Here is a 22326-nt window from a genome sequence, read left to right on the forward strand (position 1 = left end):
TAGATGCTGGTGATAAGAAAAGGACTTGGAGAGACTGACTTAAGAGCTGAAGTGAGAGGGAGCTGGAGGACTTCTGAGGCAGAAGCTTGTAGGGAGACTATAGATTTAGGATCCTCCAGAAAAACACAACCAATAGCATATGTTCTGGAGAATTCTGAACTAATACAGTGACCATATAAACTTCTGCCAATGTACGTATCTCCACATCAGTATTTATCTCTCTATCTACACACACATGCACCTATTTCCTAACCCTTCGGATATATATAAAATATAGAGAGAGATTTAAAAAAGGTGGCTCGTGCAGTCTTGAATCTGGAATCTGAAGACAGGAGGCAGAAGTTCCTTCTCCTCAGAGAACTTCAATCTATTTTCCTTTAAGGTCTTCAACTAATTGCATTGGTTTACCTACTTTGGAGGCTAATCTACTTTATTCAAAGTGCTCTGATTTCAATGTTCATTTCATCTAAAAAATGCCTTCACACCAACATCCTGATGAGTATGAACATATACCTGGGTACTGGGGCCTGGGCAAGTTGACACATAAAATCAACCCTCAGAATGCTGGGAAGAAGATGAATGCAAATTATTTTCACTCTTTCAAAGAGCTAAGAGAAACTGTGCTTTTAGCAGTGTAAATAATATGAAAAACCAGAAGGGCGCATGAAATTTAATTACAAAAAGTCTTATTTTTGTCTTTCATTGCCCCTATAAAACTGCTTGATGTGAGAGCCCTCTAGTGCCAGCAAGGAACTGCTGTAGGTCTCATGATTTTCTGGTCAAACTTGAACACTAGCAAGTCTGATTGCTTCAGGTTACAGCCTCCAGTCAGTAATTTAAAATACTTAGGCACAGATATTAGTTCAAACCCTCACTATTCAAGAAATGGGTGCAACATTATTGACCTCACACAGGGGCTTTTTAGGAGTGCAGTCTCTGGGTCCAACCCAGACCTGTGGCTTAACAAGACCCCAGGTGAACAGTGGTATGAGATGCCCCAAACCTTACTGTAAACCTGATGTTTTTTTCTTAGATAGGCTTAGAAAATTATAATCTATTAAGTATGCAATGGTACTAGTTACATTATATAAGATGATATAATGGAAAAAATAGTAGACAATTTTATTTTCCAAACCAATAAGTAAATTACTAGCTGTAAACAGAAACTTTAAAAGTCATTCTTTAGCTTCAATTTAAAACAAACATTCAGGACTGAAATTTTCTAGTATCTTGAATATCCCTGTCCTCTCTTTAATTGGTCCTGGGGCCTTCATTTGATCAATAAGTTCACTTTGATCTAACAACAACTCAAAATCTTTATCACTAATGATCTCTTCTCTTGGTCCTTTGACTCCCCTTTCATAATCTCTAGGTTTTAATAACTCCTTTAATTCCTTAGTATCTAAGAAATTCTTAATTTAATCCAGATTGACCACCTTTGAAATGATTTTTGTGGATGATCAACTTTTCTAATTTTCTTTTAGTAGCTGCTCTTCCCACAATTTTCTGATCAACAGTATTTGCTGTAACAAGGTGACATATAACAACTGGCTTTGTCTGACCAATTCTACGACATCCATCTTTGGCCTGAAGATCAGACTGGGGGTTCCAATCGCTATCACAAAGGTAACTGTTATCTGCTGCTGTCAATTAATGCCCAGACTACCAGCTCTTGTACTCACTAAGAAGGTAAACACATCTGGATCTGTGTTGAAATTGTGGATATTTTCCCCTCAGAATAAGGCATAAACCCATCAAGCCTGCTAAAGTTGAAATTTCTAAGATAGCAGTAATCCATCAAAATATCCAACATTCTTGTCATTTGTGAGAAAAGCAGCACCTTGTGACTGTTTATTTATTTATTTATTTATTTATTTTTATTTACTTTTTTTAGTTTGGGCAGCTTTCGGTCCAAAATTAAGAATTTCCCAGAATTTGTTACCAATTCTTCATCAATCTTAAACTCTTGTGTAACAGGGTCTATAGGATATTCAATCAGATATGAATGATTACAGCATTATATTCTGCAGCTTCAGATTAACGTCACATTCTACAGGCACATTCACTTTTACCACAATTCTTTCTCTGTACACCTCTGGTTGTATTTGACTGATCATTCTTTCCAATTCATTAGGAAAATTATCTATTTTGCTGTAATTTATTGATTTTCTAGTTTGCCATTTTGGTTGTCCAGTAGGACTTAGCTCAACTGTTTCTTTCTCACTGGTTCCAAACATATTTGCAATTGTACGATTTACAATTGCTGTGTAAAAGACTTCTCATTTCTTCTCAAGCAGTGCATAAACAATTACTTCTTGTTTAGGAGGAACTTCAAGAGCAACTTCATATTTTAGTCTTCTCAGTAAGAAAGGGGTGAGAATGTGGTACAGCAGATGAATTCTGTTCTCTTTCTTTGGCCATGTCTTCAGCAGTTTCAGAAAGGCTAGTGATGTCAATCAAGACTCAAAGCTTTTCAAGTCATCAAATACATCTAGGAACAGAACGTTTAGCAATGACCAAAGATCTGATAAATTGTTTCGTAAGGGGGTACCAGTCACAAAAGTTTGTTATCAGCACTGAACTGTTTTAATTTCTCGATTTGATGGCATTTCATAGTCTTAATCCTGTGTCCTTCATCTACTATTAAGTATTTCTAATAACAATGCTGTAACACATTTGGGTCTCTCATGGCAATGTCAAATGATGTAATTACCACAGAATGAATCTGCAACGTCCCTTTCCTTTTGTGAATCTTCCTTACCAATTCTCGACGGTCTTGCTGGGTTTCATGATATAAGGTGCTCACATTTCTGGTGTAAACCTTTTGAATTCAGCCATCCAGTTAGGAAGTGTAGACACACAAACAAGAAAAGGTCCAGGTTCTCCTCCCTGAATCATCAATGCAATTGTAGCAATGCACTGAATGGTCTTTCCCAATACCATTTCATCTGCTAAAATGCCACTAATCCCGTTTTCCCAAAGCATCCTAAGCCATTCCATGCCTTCTACTTGGTACCATCCCATCACTCCTCCTGTGTACTGTGGTTGTTGAAAGGGCACCGGGTGTCCACTACACTTCCGAAATGGGCCAAAAAATAATTCTCAGCATTCCGCCTAACAGTTTGAGACAATCTAGCTTTAATTATACTATTTGAATCTTCATTTTTCTGAAGACCTTCTACACAGAGATGAGCAGGGGAGGAACTTTGATCGTCATTCTTTTTATTTTTTTAGCCACAGACAGAATTCCCTCTTTTGGACATGACCTCAAATATTATACGATTCGGTTTCTCTTCCTCTACTTTTACATGGCTGGATTCTCTCCACTTCCACCAACTGAATTTTTACCCGTTGTTAACTTTTAAAGATTGCTTTTTTTTCTCTTCCATTTCTTCTTCTTCCTCTGTTCCGATAACTGCTGCTGCTCCTTTTTGGTCAACAAGAATGTGGATACTACTTTTTTCAAGCAAACGTTCAAGTCCACGGTACCGAATTCCTGTGGATTCTGTACCAAGGCACTTCAGCAGCGTCTTCCGCGGCCTCTCAACCCGCAGCCTCCGTTGCCCGCCTCCTCTAGCACGGCCGGGGTCCTCCTGGCGGTCTCCTCTCCTTCTACCATTCCTGGAGCCCGGGGCCCGCCGCTGCTCGCGGGCCGCTCCGCTGGGCGCCTCCGGGGAGCCCGGGCTCGCTGCTGGCGGCAGCAATGCCGAGCGCGCACTCCTCGCGGCAGCGGGCGAGCTGGCCTCCTCCGCGACACACATCCAGAGGAAAAGGCGCGCCTCTCCCTCGCGGGAAAACCCTCTTGCCTCGCGATGCTTCGAGCGTAGGGCCCGCCCCCGAGACTTGGCGCGAGACTTGGCGCTGTTGGGCTTTTCCTCGGGTTATGGGCACGTCAGTCTCGGGGACGAGCCTCCGCTGACTTCTGCTGTTGGCCGCCGCCGTGGTGGTGGGAAGCCGGCCGACCGTGGAGGCCCGGTGTCCTCCTGCGCTTGGCGACGGGTCGGACTTCCCCGTGGTTTTGGTGGCACTCGACAGTTACCGAGGCGCCTTGGCGCTCTTGCCACCGTGACTGACACCCGCCAGCCCGTGGCCTGTAGGTCCGAAGGATGTCAGTCAAATTCTGCGAAGCTGACCGGCCCCGCCTGGAGCGTAGATCACTTTTTGGTTGAAAATCTTCTGGAAATAGCCAAGAGGCAGGCACTTTTGTGGGTGGATGGATAGGAGTTTAGTCAGGGTTCAAGGAATTTGTGTAGGGTAGGGGAAAGCCGAACGCAGTGGTAAAGGGAACGGACAGCGGAAGAGAAAATGTTAAGAAAACAAGTAGAGCAATAATAGTGTGCATGATGAGGAAGGAACGGGACTTTCCTGGTCGCAGCCTTGGGCTTTCATTCCACCTCTTCTTGTCTGCAATCCTTTTCTTTTGTCTTCCCCTTCCCTTCCCTCCCAATTTCTCCTGTAATCCTGATTTAATAGTCCATTGCATCCCACCTCCTAGCACGGGAAGGTACCAGGAGAAGCCTGGGATCTGGGAGTCAAGGTGACCCCCTCTTCTTCTCCCTCCTCCCTCCCGCTAGTCCTTGTCCACCTGCTTTCTTCTGTCCACCCCGCTCCCTCTGTTCTGTTCATGCTGGGAGTTGAACCCAGGGTCTTTGCATGCTTAACATGCATCCTGCCACTGATGTACATACACTCCTAAGGAGGGGTCAGGAGAGATCCTAAAAGATGGGACATTCTGATTTACAAGCTGATGTCACACTCTAGAGTGACCATTTTGCCAGTGGGAGCTCTAGTGGGCTCTCTGGACTGAGGCCACACTGTTCCTGGAGACACTGTCCTTTCTACTAGTTAGCAGCAGCCCCCCTAAGGGACACATCCCTCTACCCAAATAATTAAGTTCCCTTGCCTTTTTCAACAGGGTTCTTTTCTCCTACTTAAGGTTTATGGAATTTCTTGGGATTGCTGGTAAAATTTTTCTATCAGATTTTGGGAATGTCCAGTCATTATTTCTTCAAACACACACACACACACACACACACACACACACATATTTTTCTTTAACTATTTTACCTCATCCTGCTGAAACTTGTTTTGGGGGCTTTGTTAGGGTGGAACTAGATTAGCTCTTCCTTGAGGATAGGGATCAGTGCCTGTAGTCTAGGGGCTGAGTCCAGCCTGTCACCTAGTTTTATATGGCTAGTGGACACTGCTCTTGAGGGACAGTGTTGTAAGCCACTGACACCAAGTGGGTGCTCCCTCTGCCCAGTTCTCTCTGCTCCCACACCTGCTGCCCTCTGAAACTTCACTGTGCAGTGGAATCTTGGTAGAGTCAGGGCCTCACCTGAGATAGTCAGGCCCTCCAAGAAGAAAAGATCTGTGGGTTTCTGGGCTGAAAAACTGCTGGGTGGTCACCAGATCCAGGATCTCTGTACAGTGACACCAGGCTGTCATTCCCACTAGGGTCTACATCTGGTCCCCAGAAATCTTACTCCTTCCCAGATGCCATGGCCCTCTGCTCTCTAGTTTCTCAGGCCAAATCCTAATAGCAAGGAACACATACCAGGTCCTCGTGGTAGTCCTAAGGAAGCAGTTCTGAAGACACGGTGTGAGAAGAAGTGTGCCCCTTTGCAAGCCTCTCTTCAAAGCAATTCTCTTCACTAGTCTCCTTCTTAATCTCCATTCTTTTAATCCTATTATATCTATAGGACCAGTCTGGGCATTCAAGAGTCTCATACCAATTTTTGTCTGTGTGTGTGTGTGTGTGACCTACATTTGTTCTAATACCTTCTTTGGAAGGCAGCTCCTGATTAGTCTCAGTGCTTCAGCTAAGCTTAATTTGGCATCCTACTATACTCGCCACCATCAGGTTTGCATATTTCTCTTTACTTTGGGGGCAGCAAGTATCAAAATTGGCAGTAATAACTGTATCTTGTGCTGACCAAAATCTCTCATTGGAAGTTATACATGTCTCAGATGAACTAAATCTGTGAAATTAATACAGTTTGGTGGATTAAAGTCTTTTGAAACATGGGAGAAAATTGATGGAAGTGGAAAAATATGTAAATCACTCATGTGTCTAGATGTCACTGTGGCTTGGGCTCATGCCAAAATGAAGTAGAAGACTGAGAAAACAAAGACTCCTACATGCTTTCACCTGTATTAAGTGGAAAGGAGGTTGGAAAAGATTCAGAAGATTCACACAATATTGAAGAACTTAGTAAAAGGTACCTAATTTCAAGACTTCCTATAAAGTAATTGAGATGGTATGATTAAAAGATCAATGGGTCAGTGGAGCAGAATACAGAGCTTAGGAACAGACCCACACAAATAAAGTTCATTGAGCTTTGATAAAGAAGCAAGGGGAGTTCCAAAGGGACAGTCTTTTCAACATATGGTGCTAGAATAACTTGATATCATGTCTGCTAATTTCAAAAAATGAATCTAGATACTGACTCAAAATGGATCATAAGCCAAAGTATAAAATGCAAAACTGTGTAATTCCAAGAAGGTAATGGAGGAAGAAACCTAGGTGACTTTGCATTTGGCAATGACTTTTCTGATACAAAATCACAGACACAATCTATGTAAGAAAAAAACGTGTGAGTTGAACTTCATTAAAAATCTTATCTATAAAAACACCATTAAGAGAAAAAGAAGCCAAAGAGTGAAAGAAAAATGTTTATGAAACATATATATAGTAAAGAATTTGTTTCTAAACTATGCAAAGAATTCTTAAAATTCAACAATAAGAGGGCAAACAACCAATTAATAAGTGGGGAGAAGATACAGGCACCTTACAAAGAAGATTCAGAGATGGCACATAAGCAAGTGAAACTCTATTCAATATCATATGTTGCATTAAAGAACTGCAAATAAAATCACTGGCAACACAAAATACTAGTGAGGATATGGAACATCAGTAATGCTCAGTCATCCCAAGTTGGCATTTTGGAAGACAGCTTGGCAGTGTCTAACAAAACTCAACACACTGCTTCTAAATAATCCAATAACTGTGCTCCTTAGCAGCTACCCAAGTGAGTTGAAACTATGACCATGCAAAGAACTTCACACCACTGTTTATAACATGTTTATTCATTATTTCAAAAATTGGGAGCAACCAAGATATTTTTCAATAGCTGAATGAATAATAAAAGTTAGTATATCCATGTAATGGAATATTACCCGTAAAAATAAATGAATGAAAAGACATGAAAGAAACTTAAATATGTATTTCCAAATAAAAAATGTCGCTCTGAAATGCTACCTATGGTATAATTCCAATTCATGTCATGTTGGAAAAGTAAAAACTATAACAACAATGAAAAGATCAGTGGTTTCCAGGGACTTGCCTGAGAAGAGGAAGAAAGGAATAAATAGGTGAAGTACAGCAGATTTATGTGGTGTAAAACTCTTTTGTATGCTCCTCTAATGGAGGATACATACCACTCTACATTTGCTAAAACCCATAGGATGTACCACAAAGATTAAATCCTAATGTGAACTATGGGATTAAGTTAATAATAATATATTGCTATTACGTGTAGGTAAATAAGCTAATAATAATATTGACTCATGATTATAACAAATGTATTCCACTAAGGCAAATTTTTTATAATAAACTGGGAGAGGGGGACCAAGGCAGTTTATCAGAGTTCTGCTTCTTTTTTCTTTTTGGGGAAACCTAAAACTCCTCAAAAAAATTAAAGACCACTAATTAAAGAAAACTGTAAAGAAGCTGAGAAGTGAGAAAGGAGGTAGATCTCCTTGACCTGGATTTCAAAAAAGCAAAGCAAACATTTCTTCTTTCTTAGATGTTCTTGAATAGTGTTTCATTTTCATTTTATTGGTTATTTTCCTTCTGGTAGTTAAAGGTTCTTCTGAGTTTATCAACGGCCTTTCCCCCGCTTCTTTTTGCACAAATGCTGAACCCCTAAGTTCGTGTTTTGTTCATACCATAGTGACTCAGGAAAATTACCTCTTTCCTAAAAGTGTCCAAGTCCACACCCTTAATGGCTAGGGAAGAATGGTATTTCCCCAGGGGCAGTAGTAGAATCCACCCAGCTTCTGAATCATGGTGCATTGATGCAGCATAGAAAGGGCATAGGGTATAAAAGGGCAACTTTTCTAGGGTTTTGGAGGGGCTCTTCCAGGTTAACTTGCTGTAAATTAAAAGAATAAAGTGGAAAAAAAAAAGTCCACGTTTGTGCAGTGGTTCAGGTTGAGGCTGGCATGCTTACTGGCCAGGAGTGTAGTCTTTTCATTTACAGCTTCTCTCTTTCTCTGTCTCTCAGACTCTCTCTCTCTCTCTCTCTCTCTCTCTCTCTCTCTCTCTCTCTCTCTCCCTCAAAAATTCTCAGGAGCAGATGGAAGGCAGAAGTGAAAATATAATAGAGAACACTCTCCAAGGGGAAACCCCCAAACCCCTGCATTTGTAGAATCCAGCTTTTTCCCCACATGTCCCTGGGTTAACAGGTGACTGTGGCTGGTACGTCTTCCTCAGTCCTGATTTACTCCTGCTGTTCTGTTGTCATGATCAGTGGCTTCCTATTCCACTCTCAGAGCATCTTGATTTAGATGATAAATGATGTGGCCATCTGACCTTAATGCTACTGGGTATTATGTCATGGTCTGTGGTCATCCTATTCAGGTCTCTGGTGACAGCAACTCCTGACGTTCTATCACAGCCCATCTGTGACTCCAGTGTCTGTATTCCTTTCACCTCTATTGTCTTTCTCTGGGACCATAGTGTCTGAGAGGAAGCTTCCTCTTTTGTTTTTTCCAATGATGGCACTTGTTTTGTTGTCTTTGTGTCAAGAGAGAAGGCAGAAATCAATGAGGTACTGGTTCAACTTCTACAAGACCCCAAAAGGCATATGATCCTCCAGATTTATAGCTCTATAGAGAATGACTTTAAGAGAGTCTTGACATTTTGTTGTTCATCAATACCCTGATTCATTTCTTCAACAAATCTTTCTTGAGCATCTATTAAGTTCTGTGTACCATGCTGAGGCATAGAGATATACAATGGATAACACAAAGCTTTAGTCCTTGTCTTCATGAGCTCATATTTATTTCAGCAGAGAAGATAGATTTTTAAAATAGTAATTAAAATGGGGATGGGTGTTATGGGGATTCTATGAGTGGGGTTCTCTTAGTGGAAAGCCCCACAAGCCAGCTCAGGAAGCAGGAAAGAAACTTGGTCAGATTTATGTTCCAGAAAGGTCACTTTGACTTCCAAATGGCCATATTTATGATGAGAAAGATTCATAATAAGCTACAGGAAATAAACAGCACTTTCTATACTAGTAAACACTTTGGCAGAACTAGAGTAGTTTAAAGGCTGGGATAACATACCTGTTTGTGATTTATTTTGGTTATGTATAGATAGCATCTCTGGCAATTTTGGTGTCACAGTGAGAGGCACCATTCAGAACTTAATTGGATGATGGAATTGTCCAGCAATGTGGACATGAGTCAGTGTTGCCCACAACACTCATGATTGACCGTACCAAGAATTCCCTGGTCTGACTCCTAAGCATCTTTGACTATCAATGTTGAAAACTCCCCTTGTTAAGAAGTAATAAGGGCATTGGTCTGAGATTTATTAGACTGGGATTTGGCAGGGTTTCCAGCTTCTATATGTCAGCTGCTGATTTATTTATATAAATATTGCTTTAATTACATCTTTGTATGACCTTGCATGGCATGTGTCTTCCAGACCACATCAAACTAATAGTTTATTTTGGGGTTAGAGCTCCTAGATAATTGTGGATCCTTTGGAATCGCACTCCTGCCTCTCCTCAGGCTCCCAAACCCTCACTGGTACTCACCACCCTTCTCCTTGTGCTTGTTGGATCTGTTCCAAGGACCCTGGCACACATGAAGCAGTGGTGAAGACTGTGACTTGGCCATTATATCCAGGAAGCTACCACCCTCTGCTGGTGCCAGATCCAGTACTAGCCTTGGTCTCTTATCAGTCTCCTGTCCTGAAGTTGCTGTTCCTGCCCACAGGGCTGGAGGATGTGGTGTGGTCAAGCACTTCTGTGTTCACAAAGCTGCAGAGGGAAGTCTCTCACCATCAGTTGACTGTATCCCACCTTTCTTTGAACTTGACTGCCTTGTCCTCCTAGTCTTGTTTATAGATGGTGTAGAGGCTATCAAAACTGTTCCACGAAGCTTTTCCTCCCTGGCACTGGGGCTCAAGTGTGGGGTGGGGCGTGACCCTAGGACTCAAATGGTTTGCTCAAAGTCACTCTTTATCTCTGAACCTGATCCACAGGTGATAGAGCAGTGCTCTCTAGACTTTGAGCTGGAGGTCCTCTTTGACTTAGCTCTGACCTCCTTATTTCACAAAGCTAAAGATTTCTGCATCACTGCAAACATCCAGTTGCCTGGTAGATATCAGTTTGTCTCAGTGGGAAGTACATCACTTTGTGAATGTTTTCCTTTAAGTCCAGTCCCTACCCAGTGTTTTAAACTATGGGAAATTCATTCGCTTCCTCATGTGGAGAGGTGAAGCGCCCTTTCTTTCCCTTTTCCTCCAAAGAAAATTCCATCCTCCAACTTTTACTGTCCAATCCTCATCCTCCTCTCCAATGTCTGACCCTCAACTTTGAGCTCAGGTTTACCAGACCAGGCCTCTTGGTTTCATCTGAGTGTATTCCCTAGTGTCTTCACAGCATGGGGGTTGCCTGTTATCAGCTAATGTCTGCATTGGACCTTCAAACAAACTCAGCAGTGGGAAAGTCCCATTTAACATCATGGTATCTATATTTTATTACGGGATGAAGTTAAAGTTGGAGTCACCTGGGGTGGAACTGAGAAGGGTTTGGTGACTTGTGTTGTGACAGGTCCCTTGAGTCTTTGCCTAGGTGTGTTGCCACTAGGTTACATTGCTTCTCTGAAGCAGCACTGGCACGTTAGCCATGCCCTGGGTTTTCTAGCTTTGATATCTTAGTATCATTTTTTTAAGGAAACAAGGTAGATTAATGGTATAATCAAAAGTTATTAATTTCTAGCCCATTAAAAAATTTTATGCAATATTTGCAAGTCAGAAAAAAACTTTTCCAAATTCACGTTTAGCGTTTTGGGTTTGGACAATATACTCCAGGCAGGTGCGGGAATTCAATGAAGGAGAGAACTTTGTCAAAGAAGGGTTTGTGGAGAAGCAGGACTTTAGCTGACTTTGAAGCATTACTTAGGATTAGGGAAGCCAAGATGCAGCAGGACATCATCAGGAAGGTGACCAAACTAACTGGAGGGGTTTCTGTGGGGAAGGAGAAGAAAAGGGGCTACAAAAACATAGGTTTATCACAACTTATCTTATACCATGATGGTTCCTTGAGGTCATTAGGTCATAAGTCATCACTAGACATAAATTACCTAAAACCAAAATAACAAAAATAGACATAAAAAATTGTAAGACTTGTCCAAGAAAGCACAGGAGTTAGTACTATAATGGGACTGCATTCCAGAGTTCTTATCTCTTTACACTTGGTAAAGCTTGTATACTCACTTGGATTCCAAATATAGAAACTTGGACTTTATTAGAAGGCAGTAGAGAGCATTTGGCATCTTTGTTTAAAAGAGGTAACTGGATTGAATTCATACATGCTATCAGGTTAAAAATCTGTGGGAAGGTTTTTGGGTAGATTCTATTGAGCCATGGATGGCAGCTTACTGTCCCATCACTAGATGGCAGACTTGGTGTCGGCAGAGAGAGAAGGGTGTGGTAGATGGATGGTATTTAATTTGTAAATCTTATCTTCAATCTTCCTGGTAAACTAGCTCGCTTATGGCCAAGTTTGATCCGGCACTACAAATCTGTACTAAATTTCTACTTGAAGTTTCTTTGGCTTGAATTTCATAGCTCCACTTATTTATTTGTTCCATGTATCCCAAATCTGTTAAAGGAGTGTGAATCAGATTGTAGGGAATTTGACTGCTTTACTCATGTGTCTGTCTAGAACAATGTGTCTTATAGTACAAACTCAAAAAGATATGAACTATTTTTCTTTTTAAGTGTTCACATTCTTCATATTTAAAAACTTATTTAGAAGAAATTTAGTCTTACTGAAAAGTTTTTGACACAATATATGTCAAATATATATTCATAACATATATGAATACATTCATATATGTCATAATATATATATATATATACACATTGCATAATGATCAAATAAAGGTAATTAGCATGCCTATCACCTTAAATATTCATCATTTCTTTGTGGTGAGAATATCCAAAATTTCCTCTTGTAGCTAGTTTGAAATAGGTGATACTTGATTGTTAATTTTATCATCCTACTATGGAGAACTGATTCCTCCTGTCTAACCTGAACTTTGTACCTGTTATGGTATGTTCAGCACCATGGGAATTTTTAAACAGCACAGCTTATTGAAGTAACTTATGAGTGATAATATAAAATTATATATTAACAAGTGGAAAAACTGAGTAAAAGCACATGATCAAGGTCTATTATCAAGGAATAAATCAACGTGGGCTCATGGTGATATGGAAGGTGATAGAAATTGTGACTTGAGGTGACTCTTGAGCAATAGGTAATATATAGAGGGATATCATGGGTGGAGTGCACCTACATCCTGGATTTTCCAGGACAGTCTCAACCTATTATTATAATAATAGCTACATTCATTAAGTGATTACTGTATACTATGTGCTTTACATGTTAATTACAATCATTTCAACCATAAAGTTACCAAAATTCTCCCCATCTTTCAAACAAGTAAAGCAGGACATAGGTGAAACAGCTCGCTGAAGGTCCCATGGGTACAAGGGGGGAAATTGGAATTTGAACCCAGGTTTTGTGACTGGCACTACATACTCTGCTATCAAAAGCCCACCTTCCAGAAGATGCACACTGAGGCTTGGCTCAGAATCTCTGGTTTCTGCTGTGTAGCTGGGCTGTCAGCATTTCCCCTGAGCGGCACATTGCCACCTGTTATTGGTAACGCTTATCATGAGGTCTGGGACTTGAGTCACTTCATTTTCCAGGGACACCATTTGTAGTCTAGATAATGACTGCCCTGAAATGGATAAAACCCAGCATCCGACCTTAGTCCTGGGTGGAGGACCAGACTCTCTCAGTTCTGTACCTGGTGCTCATCCCCTCTTGGCTCTGGCTCACTCCTTGTCCATCCTTTCTTCTGGCTCTCATCCCTGACTCTTAACCTGCATCCTGCCCTATGGCCAGGTACACACAGTCTAGCTGGGGATGTGTATGGAGAATTTTTAGAAGCTTTGCCTCTCTGGTTTGCTGGGCTACTTGATTAGAGGAAGGATGGATAGCAGTGGCACCATGGCACTGCTCTGAGCTTCCTGCTGAGCAGAACAGGAGAGCCCAGGGAGCCCCTCCTTGGTGTCCCTTCATAACATGAGTTTCCTCCTAGTGCATCTGGGAGGGAGGAGGGATTTGGTTCTCTGCTGCTGTTCTTGTTGCCAACCTCTCCCTTGGGAGATGAGCCAATGGGAAGTCTGGGACTCTTCCCTGAGCCGTGGCAGAAGTGTCCTGGGAGGAGTGAAGATCTTAGGAGGAAGGAGGCAGGAGGAATTGGAGCCCAGCAGTGCAGGAGGTGAGTGGCATTCTTACACACCCTGGTTATTCCAGGCTTCTGAGTATGCTCAGACTTCCTAGAGAGAGGAACAGCCCCTGGTCTCACGGCCCTGCATGTTGTGGGTCTTCATCTGCCAAAGTAGCAGCTTCACCTCTATCAGCTGCACTTCTGGCAGTCACACACTGCTGCTTGGTGAACGACAGCCTCCTGCTCTCCCCTGAAGGCATGTGCAGCCCCCTATCTAATATCTAGCTTCTACAGGGTTGTTGTGGAGTCACCGTTAGGGTTAGAGAGACAGTGGACGGTGATGTTAATCTCGTGGGCCAAAATATGGTATATGGGAAAACGGACTTTATTCTTCATCTTATGGGCAAAAGGCCTGCCAGCTGCTGTACAGATCCTGAAGATGATAAAAATAGCCTGCACAAGGGATATGTTTAATATTCAAGTATCAGTGCTTGGGCTGTCTATCTCTGGGAGTCACAGCAAAACTGAAAAATTATGTGTGAATGAATGAATGAATGAATGATGATTTATGAGCCAGTCTCTCTACCTGTTTTTTAAGCAAATGATTCAAAACCTAGGCGACAAGTTGTATCCAATCCCAGAACTAGAGACAACAGTACAATAATTAATTATTGGAATTAATTTCCCCAAATTTCAGCTAGGTGTTGGACACTCCTTTCTGATTATATTTTCCTTTTAATTAGTGAAATTTAACAACTTAAAAATAGTGAGAGATTTGAATTTTATTTTCTATTTTAGTAATAACAGGCATTTTGGAGAACTTCGATGGACTTATACAGAGCCAGGAGTTCTCCAGAAAACACAGCTGGGTCCAGTTGAGCTTTAAAGTTTTTCTGTACTATGGTTATATGCTCCTACAGTGATTTGGAGCTTTGACATCTCTGCTAGTATTTTTACACACAATAAAAATCAACTCAAGAGAGCTGCTCATAGGGAGAAAAAGCACTATTTATATATGTCAGGCCGTAACATCTTTGGTGGTTAGAACAGATATGTTAACAGCAGGAAACCTCACATTTAATCATAATTGTGTCTGGAATATTTTGACCTAAAGTCTGGCAGAATTTTTAATGCTAACATTGAATAGAGACATGTATATTGAGATAAATAAAATTCCATTGGTTTCTCTCTAGAGGTTTTGTACAACTACCTTGGAAGTTTTTCTTAAGAAGAAATTTAAAGTCTTCCATTTGAAGAGTGATTTTAGAGACTAATGGGCAGTAGAAATAGGAAGCAGTAAATTTCCATCAGGTAACTGAGCAGTTTCATTCATATTTAGTGAGTGAAGACTGGGTTTGGGTTTGAGTTTGTTTCAAATTAAACACAGATTTCTTAATTTATTCTTTGGAAATAAATTAAATAAATTAAAATTAAAGCAAATTTGGGATTCTGTTTTCCTGACTGCACTTGGTTGTGTTGCCACACACCATGTATGTTAACTGGAATACTGGTAGAGAGATAAAAGCCTCCTGAGTGACCTTGGGTGGGTACAATTCCCACAGCCTTTGGATTTTCCTTGAAGGAGTAAGAGATGCTGGTCAGGGATAACACTGGTCATCAGGAAGGCCCGGAGAGAGTGATGCGGTTCCTGCCCACTCCTCTCCTTCCTCCTGCCAGGTGGACTTACTGCATCATTCTTTCTGCAACCCCTCCAGCTCCCAAAGCACTTCACAAAGATTTCCACCCTCTCAGTCCTCATGCTGTGGTCTACTTTTCAACCTCCCTTCTAGATCATAAACTGCTGGGAGAGGGGCCAGGACAGTGTCTTAACACTTTCTTGTGGCCCAGCAGTGCTTAAATGCACTAAAGCGTTAGAAGCTTTAGGAACTTTTAATTTTTAGAAGCATTTAATTCAGGTCATCACCAGAAACTTTTTGATTGTATTGCCCTATTTCTTCTGAAATAATGAAAAACATGTTACTGTTTTCTTTTGCCTCATTTCTCCCTTCTTTTCAAATGTTCTTTTCCTGTGAGAAATCAAGAAAAATTTGGGGGTTGAAGGTGGCTTAAGGAGGGACAAAAATTAGAGAGAAAAATGAGAACAACCCTAGTTTCTTCTTACTGGTTTCCTTGTTATGGAATTAGCTTATTTTAAAGGGACCCTGGAGTGTGGGAATTAGCTGAGCAAAATTCACTTGAGAAAGCTTGATTTTAGAAGGTAAGCTAGTGAGGCAAGATACGCTTAATCGACCTGTATTTTGAAGAACGTTTAAAATACCTGACTACCAGCAAAAATTAAATCACTTCATGAATAAAAAGGACAAAGTTCTCTATGAGTCATTAACCAATATGTTGAAATCTATCATGAACAGTGAAAACAAGTAGTAATAACATTTATATTATTACTATAGGTCAGCCCTCTGTATCCCCACCTCCCACATCTGTGGATTCAACTGACTGTGGATCAAAAGTATTTGAAGAAAAAATTATGTCTGAGCTGGATGTGATGGCACACACCTGTAATTCCAGCCACTTGAGCTGCTGAGGCAAGAGGATCACAAGTTCAAGGCCATCCTGGGCAACTTGGCGAGACTCTGTCTCAAAATAAAAAATAAGGACTGGGGTTGTGGCTCAGTGGTAGAGCTCCCTGGGTTCAATTCCTAGTACTAGGGAAAAAAGGTCTGTACTGAAAACATGTACTGACATTTTCTCTTGTCATTATTCTCTAAACAGTAGTGTATAGCAACTATTTGCATAGTGTATATGTTTCATTAGATATTAGAAGCAATCTAGAGCTACCAAGTACAAAGAAAAACGTATAAGGAGATATATAAAAAGGTTACACTGTTTCATAGAAGGGACTTGTGAACCCTCATATTTTGGTGTCGTGGGGAAGGGGTCCCTCAGGGATACTGAGGGATGACAATAGATTTAGGGTTAATCCATGAGCCAACTTTTGAGTTTAAAAGTAGGATGCATGCAGTTATGTAAGAAGAACACGCCTTAGGAGATACAAACAAAAAACCAGAAATACTTTTTCTACTACATGTTGTTACTTGTTTCAGTCCCAAATCCTGAAGTCTACTGTGTACCAGGTTCCATAAAACCATTATGCCGTATGGGTGTGTGAGGCGTTTGGGCAAACTGGTTTGGAGTGGACTTCCTGTATGTCATACAGTGACTTGTCATTTCTGTCCATGGGATGTGGAGTGCCAGTTTGTGAGGAGTCTGATCCCAGACTCTCCTGCAGGACCCAGCAGAGGGATGAGGAGAGCTCTCTCCTGGACCCAGGAGCCCAGCCTGGTGTATTGGTAAAGGTCTTTCAAAGCCATGCACATGGACTCTTCCATGGCATGGTGGTCGGATCTCCATCACACAGATGATAATCAGGCTGGAGATAAGCGGAGCTATCGCCTCCACACTCGAGTTACTGGAGGAGGTTCCTTGAGATCTGAGGCATTGATAATTCATCTAGGGCAGGTGGGCCTGGCTCTGCTTTTCTCCCAAACTCCTGTCCTGCATTTTAAGTTTTGCCAGTTGTTTTCAGGGATCCAGGGTGAATGGGCTCTTTTCTCCACCGCCCCCTCTCGAGAGGGAATAGAAAACTTCCAAGAACTCTCTCTCCTTTGTAGTTGTAACTGGCATTATTTTGAATTAAAACCCTTCCTTCCCTCACATTCTCTGCCTCTTCTTACACTAATCACTATCACTACTATGAAAACTTTTGTTCTACGTTAAGAGTTTGTAGCACAGGAAGTTCATCTTCTTTTTCTCGGAAATTAAGTCAACTACAGAAAGGAAATTTATAGAGTCCGAATTTTCTGATTTTTATATCTCAAGCATAATGTTTTGACTGCTCCTTCCATTACAAAATGGAAAAGCAACTGAATAACTTGAAATCTCATTTCTCAGCAGAAAATGGGAATAATCAACTAAATAGCAGTGAGGATTAATGCTTGTAAGAATCAAGAGAGATGTTAATTGGCTATCATCTTTTGTTAGATTGAATCAGTGAAGGAGTTTTTAAGTTGTAAAGCCAGCTACAGATCTTTCAAGAATTGGTGATGTGGCTTTTCAAAGTCTTTAGGTCATATCTGACCTTTAGGTGCCCTTTAGGAATTTAGGGCAGGACTGGCAAACCCTGGCTTTCTGTCTAAACCTATAAATTAATAATTCTATAAATAAAATTCTATAAATAAAATTTTAATGGAATACAGCCATGTCTTATTTGTTTACTTGCTATGTCTGATTTTATGTTACAACTGAAAATTTGGTCCTAACAGGTGGCCAAATCAGCCCACCAAGCCCAATATTTACTATTTGGTCTCCTGTAGAAAAAACTTGCCAGCTTCTGCTCTCAGGAGTTTCTGACAAATGTGTTCTGTGAGATCCCACAGTGATCCCTTCATCTTTCATTCAACTGTAAGTACTGGGGGCCTTGCCAAGTGAAACCCCAGTGGGGCTCCCCTTCATGTTCCGTTTGCCTTTCTGGTAAGTTTTAGTTTCCAAGGGATCACTTCCTGTTTGTGTGTTCATCCCTAACCTGCTCCCTCAACTACAGGCTTCATCAAGAGGGTGTGTTGTCCTCGTATTTTAATAAGCATTTCTTCACACCTGGTGTGACTGTCTCAGTGCCACGTTCTCATGGCACCTGACTTCTCTTCACCTCTCTCTGTGTCTCTGTCACTGTGTCCTCTCTCTCTCTCTGACACACACCCACCCACCCACACACACACACACACTGTATTAATGCCATTGCCAACCTTGGTCTTTACAGCAGACAACAAATGCATGCTATGTCTGACTTTATGTTCACAGACATAAATCCCCAGGCCTTTTCCCTGGTATTGTGACTGTGACTGATTCCGGCTGACCAGCCCTGTGCACAGCCAGACCCCACCCACAGCAATGAGCTCTCTTTCCTCAGATATGTGTGTGTTTCTTGGGTGATAAAAAGTGACACTTATGAGTTAATTTCGTAGTGATCAAGTTCTGCTTTCTGAAACAGAGCAGCTAATGGAGAGTGGAGCAAAGTCATGAGCTACTTATTAAAGATGCTTTCTGCTTTCCTGAAACAGCAACCTAACCATGCCTAGACACTGGTTCTAAATAATAACAAGGTGTCTATTGTTAGCCAGTCGCAGATCTTTGGGCCCCTGCAGAGGTTAGCACTTGATGGTAGACAGATGCTTCATAAAGAAAAAAGCAAAGTCTCTTGGTGAACCTGGTGGCAGTCTGTAATCCCCCTACCATCCTCTCACCAAGAAGAATAAGTACTAAGAGGATTCCAATTGCTGCCTTGTGTGACTGGAACACAACAGTTTTTGTATTAAGCCCTAAATTTTTAAGAAAACTTCAAAGGGCTGTCAAGGCTGGAGAGAGAAATCCTTACTGAATGTGGGTCTTGTTCTTGGTCAGTGGCTCTCAAATCATTTGATCATGACTCCCAGTGATGTTGTAATTGATCATCTGTGTGGATGCACACATGTAAAACAATACTTTACCTTACTATGAACAGCCTCTGAGATGGACTCTGTCCTTCCGTTCTGATTATCCAATCCATTGCTATCCTATCCTAGCCTATTCCTCTTGTCTTATTTTACTGCATGTCACAGTTTTGCAAAGTTCTGATGTCCATCCACTAAATTTTCCTTCTTATCCCCAGTTGATTATAATCTGCAGTATGAAAGACAATGTCCCAGGAAATGTGGGAATTACTGGTTCTTTCCTACCGAAGTGCAGGTTGGGGAAGCATGATTGGCAGAGGCATGAGCTTACCTGGAGCATTCAGGTTTCTCTGAGTCCATATGCATTTTCTTCTTCCACGACTGAATTTTTGAAATCCTGCTTTATTTTATTTTATTATCTAGTTTTTTCTTCTTTCTGTCTCTTCTGTTCTGTCTTTTCTATCTGTCCCTGACCAGTGACTCCCTCTCTCCTTCCCTTGCACCAACAAGAACAGCTCCTGCTACCTCCCTGCCCAGCCAGGGTTGGCCACTTTTCACTTACCTTTCAGGTTCATGTTTCTGTGGGGAGAAGTTCCTGAGCCCTGTGGTGCCCAACAACTTCTATCTGTTGTTCAAACAACCAACCTTATGATACCTCTCATGCTGCCTTGTAATTGCTTGAAAATTGTCTCCCTTAGCAGATGTGGGCCCAGGTGGGGCGAGAACTGGGTCATTATCCATGGGCAAGCAGGCTCAGCACCTCCAAGGCCAGTGCTGAATTGATGAGTGGTTGAACGAATCTACTGAATGGAGGTGTGCAGGGGGAAAGGCCTTTAGATGAAGACATTGGAATGGATGAATTCATTGAAATAAATTCGACTAGAGTTAATATTCTTTGATTCCACATATAATGCCAACATTTTCATGGAATTTCCCTCTGAAATAAAATTCTGATATTATTTTCTAATCTCTGGCCAAATAGCCCTTGTGTGCTGATTTAAAACTCTCTGGGTAGAAATGTTCCTCTGTAGCAGACGCCTATTGAGAAGGTTAGGTGTTGGATGTATTAGGTGCTACAAGACACTGAGACCTCCGGGGTGTGCATTTGGGATGAAAGGAATTGGGAGATTATGTATGTAACGGAACTTAATTTAATGGAAAGCTGAATGTGCCCAGGATTCAGTCTGCCCTGTAATTCCTGAATAATTTTGAGCAACATATTCCAGCTGTCTCAGCCAGTTCTGGAAGCAGTTGGTGTGTGCAAATAAACAATGAGACTTGACTTGCCAGCAGAACAAATGTCAATGAGGAAGTGTATTTTTTCCATAATGGCTTTTCACTTTGAATTTTATACTGTTTTAATGGAATTATTTCTATATTTATCTATTAGAATATTTATTCTGAAGTTTAAAATGTAACTTTAACAGTTTATTGGCTTCAGCTAACTCAACATGGTACAAAAGACACTTCATTCTTCTGAGTCTCAAGATTCTTACCAATGAAAGGAGACCATTCAGTCCCTTTTTGTCTGTATAATTTCATTTATGGGAGAACTGGTTTGAGTGACTACTCTGTGCTAGGATAAAGACTGCTGTTGTAACCCAGTGAACATGTATATCATCCTCATGGAACTCAGTGTCTAGACTGGAGTTCAGCATTCAGCAAATACTGGCACTGATTGATACAGTCCCACTCTTCTAATGCTGGGAGGGAGGGCCTCTGAGCTAAGAGCCTGAGATTGTTGCCACAATTGAGTCTCATTCCTATGAGAAATCTCTAGGAAGGAAAAGAGTTTGGTCCTTTGGAAAAAAAAAAGGAGAAATCAGTATCGTGGAAGCTTAGGGAGTATATTTGTTTCTTAGGGCCAAGTTGGTGGCTTAAAGCAACACACATCTATGCTCTATATTTTGGGGGCTACAGGGATGAAATCAAAGAGTTGGCAGCCCCGTGCTCCTTCTGAAGGCTCTCTGGAGAATCTTGCTGGATTTGTTGTCTCTTCCAGTCTCTGTTGACTCGGACATGATTGACTGCTGACACATCCTGTCTGTAGGGTGTCTGCCTCTGTCTTCACGAGCCTGCTCCCCTGCGTCTGTGTCTGAAAGCACACCTTTTCTTCTGAGGGACTCACGCATCATTGTGCGTAGGGCCCACTTGGGTATTTCAAGATGATCTCACTTCAGAGATCCTTAATTAAATCTGCAAAGATCCTATTTCCAAATACAGTCACATTCACAGGTCTTGGACTTACCTTTTGAGGGCAAATAATAACTCACTACAGGAGCGAGGAGGACAGGTTTGGAGAAGAGGCTGGCCACGGGCAATACCAAGAACACAGAAAAGTGTTTGAAGGAGTCTCAGAAGGGAACTAAGAGGATCCACTTTAGGTTTGAAGGCATCACTGTCGATGACATCAGAGAACTGATTGAAGGACCAGGGCACAAGAGTGAGGCCAGTGAGAAGCCTATTGCAGGAGTCCAGGTGAAAGTTTTAGTGGCTTAAATGAAGCTCATCTCTGGAGGAATGATGGGGAGGGGACAGCCCTGAGCTGTGCTGTGCAGGAGGAATCAGAAGCATTCGTCACTGGATTGCATAAGGATGGAGGAGTGTCAAAGGTCACTTAGATTTCACACTTGAAAAACTGGGTGAGGGAAGGGCCATTTCCTGAGATGGGGAAGCCTGGAGAGGAAGAGCAGGTTTGGGAGGAACATTCCAGATGCATGTTTTAATGTGAGACATTTAAACTGTCTGTGGGGTGTCAAACAAGCCCTGGTATAAGAGTCCTGGGGCAGGTTAGGTGGGAGAGTCCTCCGTGGACTGGGAGGCATGGGAGTGAGTGAGATCTGTAGTGAGAGTCAGGAGAAGAGGGACAGATATTTGGAGCACACAGTGAACAGGAGGAGTCAGCCAGGAGATCGCCAGGCCATGACCTGGGTTCCAGCAGTCTTCTATCTGCAGAAACACTTGTGGTGGTGGAGGGTGCTGAAACTCAGAGGACCTGAGTTTTGTCCTCACATTTGAGACTCACTTGTTCTGTGGTTTTGAGCCTTCAGTTTCAAAGTGCTTTGAAACAATTACTTTTTAAAATATGTGTTTATGATTGGGTTTTAAAACGCTTGCCTTTTCATACACAAATGTTTATAGGGAGAAGAATCATTTAATGTGATGACATATTTTGCTGAGTTTGGCAATACATTATGGTTTGATTGTAATTTCTCAATTATCCTTGCTTCCATAAAAATAGCAGATAGTGGATAGTGGGCTGGGGATATAGCTCAGTTGGTAGAGTGCTTACCTCGCAAGCACTAGGCCCTAGGTTTAATCCCCAGCACCGCAAAAAAAA

At 41.6% G+C, this 22326-nt stretch overlaps 1 protein-coding gene and 1 pseudogene across 1 annotated transcript in view; one reads left to right on the top strand and one right to left on the bottom strand.

The window, feature by feature from the left end:
• Positions 1 to 1193: 1193 nt before the first annotated feature.
• On the bottom strand, positions 1194 to 3733 carry LOC124965645 (lymphoid-specific helicase-like; annotated as a pseudogene).
• Positions 3734 to 13444: 9711 nt separating this feature from the next.
• Positions 13445 to 22326, top strand: part of Serpinb7 (serpin family B member 7) — a 50931-nt gene continuing 42049 nt past the window's right edge. The window contains exon 1 of the mRNA XM_047526664.1: positions 13445 to 13590. The gene's annotated coding sequence lies outside the window, so the exon portion shown is untranslated. The remainder of the gene's footprint in view (positions 13591 to 22326) is intronic.

This window comes from Sciurus carolinensis, chromosome 15 (assembly GCF_902686445.1).
Source record: "Sciurus carolinensis chromosome 15, mSciCar1.2, whole genome shotgun sequence".
Taxonomy (NCBI): Eukaryota; Metazoa; Chordata; class Mammalia; order Rodentia; family Sciuridae; genus Sciurus; species Sciurus carolinensis.